The sequence below is a fragment of the Leiobunum rupestre genome, chromosome 2, assembly GCF_980474605.1.
Source record: "Leiobunum rupestre chromosome 2, qqLeiRupe1.1.hap1, whole genome shotgun sequence".
In the NCBI taxonomy this organism is placed as follows: domain Eukaryota; kingdom Metazoa; phylum Arthropoda; class Arachnida; order Opiliones; family Sclerosomatidae; genus Leiobunum; species Leiobunum rupestre.
Window position 1 is genome coordinate 14,345,743 of NC_143385.1, and position 4,049 is coordinate 14,349,791.

The following is a 4,049-nucleotide window of genomic DNA, read 5'->3' on the forward strand; positions in this document are numbered from 1 at the left end:
TATTTTGCAAAAGAGTACTCATAATAAGTTATAATCTAATTAATTTGCTTTTTGTATATGTTAAATTAAAAATGTTGTATGAATATAAAAGAAATAAAATGGTTAAATAAGTTGGCAACGTTCTATGTAAGCTAATTATCTTGATACATTTAATTGATGTTATATAAGTCATATACTAAATTCCATCTATCATAGTCTGCACTTTTTTAAAAACCTTTCGTTTAAAGTAGAATCATGAATTAATTAACCTCATTAATCCATGGTAGAATTACACATAAGAACACGGAGCTTTATACAGTTTTGGCATACCTAATGAAAATCTGAAGCTCCACACAAGTCGAATAAGCGCTGTATAACGACCGTTCGCTTTTTGGCTCATAATTTTAACGGAATCGGGAGGATTTTAATTAAACGATAGTTTATGGGAATTTTGTTAAAAGAATATTCCCTAAATAAATAAATAAATAAATTAAAGAGTGGAAAAATAATTATGAAGAGCGATTCGAATCGCACATCATAATTATTTTTCCACTCTTCAATTTTGTATATAATCTCTTAACGTTTATAAAGTTTATTCTGGATAAACTTTGCGTACATTTTTTGTTATGATGTTTCGTAAAAACATTAATTCAAAATTGATTTTAATGTCTGTCCCTTCTTAGTCGTAACACTTACAAGAATAAACACTGTTTTTTCAGTTCGTAGAACTGGTTTTTGTGTAATCTTTTTCTAAGCGTTATTAAAAGGTAACAATGAACTACTTTTTGTGTTTTAACGAAATTTTGTTAAGAATTTAATAAAAAAAGGAACAAAAGATTACCTAATCGTTATATAGCCCTCCCTTTTCTAAAATTTCGTCCTGAAATTTACAAAAAAAATCTATTAACGATTAGGGTTGTTGCAGACTTTATCACAGTTCTTCGTGTTTTTTTTTTTTCAAAACTAATATTAAATTGGTGGTATAATTACCGATTTTTCCTTGTCTCACTTTTTCATCTTCTGGATTAGAGTTGGAGAATTTCGGTTTACTGGAAAAAGATGACTAACTGTTTGGGTCGTTTTTGATGGGTGACCATTGATGTTTGGTGTCTTTGCGGAAGGACTGCAATCTTGTTTGATATGTCCGTATTTTTGGCATTTTTGACAGTTGATTCTGTTTACCATTGCACTGTATTTTGGATTATCGGCAAAGGAACTATGACATTCCCAATATCTTCCGGTTTGAGTGGACCAACCGCTTTCCCATCTGAGTAGATGTAATTTTTCGGTAAAGTCTAGTTTTGATTTGTCGATTGGTTTCGGCTTGCGTTTTCTTCTATGTAGACTTTCCGCTGGTAAGATAGGATCTTTTACTTCATTTGAAATAATTTGTGTGTTTGCTGGGTCAGTTGCTGGCTTAACTGTAGGAGTGACTTTCACTTCTAATGGCTCATTGGTTGTAAGTAGCAGAATGTCTGCTTCGGTGGTGTTGTTCTCGTTCGGTTCTGATTTTGAGAAAAATTATGGATTAACTAGTAATGGGTTTTCAGGTAATGGATACAATTTTTCAAGTGGGGTTTTAGTTGTCGTGGGTAGTATTATGACTGGTGGTCCTGATCTTTGAGATGCTAATTGAATTGAATTGTCTTGATCTATGGGTTTGGAGTTCATTAATTTTGGGTTTACTTTAGAAGTCATGTTTGGAGTGGATACCCAAGTTGGCTGTTTGAGTTCCAAGGGTCTGGCCGATTTTGAAATTGAGACCTCCCTCTTCCTCTTATACTGGTTTGGTTTGGCACTGGTGGTATTGGTCTGTTCATAGATTGTTTTAGTTCATATAGTAATCTTCCCCTAGCTCTTATTTTGTGTAGTCCCCAGTTTGGAAACGAGTAACCCTTGTCCTAGAGTCTGAAGGGGTAGCGTCTTTAGTGCTATAAAGTGAGACGGAGAAGCAGCCTGAGGCAAGGTAGTCCTCAGTGTTGCTTCAACCGGGTGCACAATTTTCCATTAAAACGCAGGTGGACATCACTTATGTTTTATTACTCTGCGCTTGCCTTAAGTTCTGTTGGTGTTCACGTAGGTCATTTTTTTCTGGTGATGTTTCAAGTAAAGTGATGGATTCATCTGAGTCATATTCACCAAATGCTTTAATTATAGGACCTTTTTGTTGCCTTATTATCACTTTTTTTTTACTTGACCCCATACTGTGGTGTTAAAAGATATCTCCACGTTTCGGTTAAGATCACCCCTTCCGGTAAGGTGGTTCCAAAGTCAATTACTGCTTGACCTTTTTCCACCGGTGGTAGGGATAAATAGTGCCGTTTAGTTGCTTGTTCAATGACCTTCTGTTATTTTATTTGACTAGCCAATGGTTCCACTGCTTTAGTACTTTCAGACCAATCTATGCGTTCCCCTCTATCGACATTATTGAAGATTCTAGTGGCGAATTCCCACTGTGGGTTAAATTCTTGTTCAGCAAATTTGGTCGTTACCCTCTTCTATATTAGAATACCGCGTTTAAATGTCGTCGCTTTTCATCTAACACTGTACAGACTGGTTTACCGTCAGCTTCTTTAAATAATCTGGGGGCTGCTACCATAGGAGGTTCTGGATTGGGTTTCACAGATTGTGGATGTTTTCCGTGGGTGGAGATTACTGCGAATCGAGATAAGTCAGGAGGTTTCTGCCTTAGCCTCGACGTCGAGTACCTTTTTCCCCTACCTGTTGGCAGTTGAGATCTTGACTCAGAACAGTCTCTCTCAGAGTTTGGATTTGCACTTGTGATTTTGAGTGTGCTCCGGCCTTGAGTCACATTACACTCTTTCACCTCAGTTACCTCGTTATTATTCGCCATTCTACAAAGGGTGGAAAAAATACCATAATCCGAATAATTATGAAAAACGAAATCTTCGTCACAAAAATTAATTTTTTCCCTTCCAATGCAAAAAGGATGGAAATATCTCTCACATTCGTCGCACGCAACCCAGAAGGTTTCTGTGAGGTTACTGGTCTCTAACAAACATGGGTCATTTTCACAATGTTCACTTAGGGAATTTTCTCTATTAGTTCTAGCATAAGCCTATCAACCCTAAGTTCGAATCGAAAGGCAGTGTTGGTTCAAGCATACGACTGGCGAAAGTACAGCGCGAAATCCACCCGGTGGCGGAAAAGAGAAACGTCACGCGTCCCGCAATGCATGATGCCAGCTGCTTTGGTAAGAGAGAGGTGCGTAGGGAGAGAAAGGGGGAAGGAATAAGCTTCAATTTATCTCTACCAGGTGCAGATACTATCGCCTGATTTCTTCTTTTTCACCCGTCCAGTGGTGGTACAAAGGGCGCAATGCGCATTTCAAACTTAGAGGTGATAGACTTATGGTTCTAGCCCTTCGTTTTCTAGATCTCGGGTTTTCTCTTAGTAGCCGTTGTATTTCTAGGCTTCTTGGAAGAAGTACTAGGTTGATCTATTTCCTCTCTAATTTCTAGACTACTTTCTGTAGTAGTATGACTATCAGTGATTGGCCATAGTTGACTATGGTAGACCTAAGTTTAGATACATGGTATCTCCCCATGATATATTTTGAGTCTGGATCTTCTAATTCGTAGGTTAGGTTATTTAACCTCTGATTTTATAGGGCCCATCATATTTTGGTGCTAATATATGTGATGTATAATCAGCGGCCTTTGACTGAGTATTAGTTTTTACCCATACCAGCTGCCCTTTAATTAAGTACTCTTCCCTTATGTGCTGGTCGTAATACTGCTGGTTTTTAGAATTGGCTATTTTAATATTTTTTCTTACTTGCTCATTGTATTTTTTTAATTTTTCAACCAAGTGATGATTTGGTTCAGCTAATGTTAAAATTGTCTTCATAATTTAAATCTCCTGGTAATCTGGGTTATCTCCCATAATTGAGGTAATAGGAACTATACCCTGTACTCTCACTTGGGGATGTATTTAAGGCCAATCTTATTAAATGGAGATTTTTATCCCATTGTCTATGATTTACTCCCAAATAGGTACCAAGTAATCTCCCTACGTTCTGATTATACCTCAGTCAAATTTGATTGTGG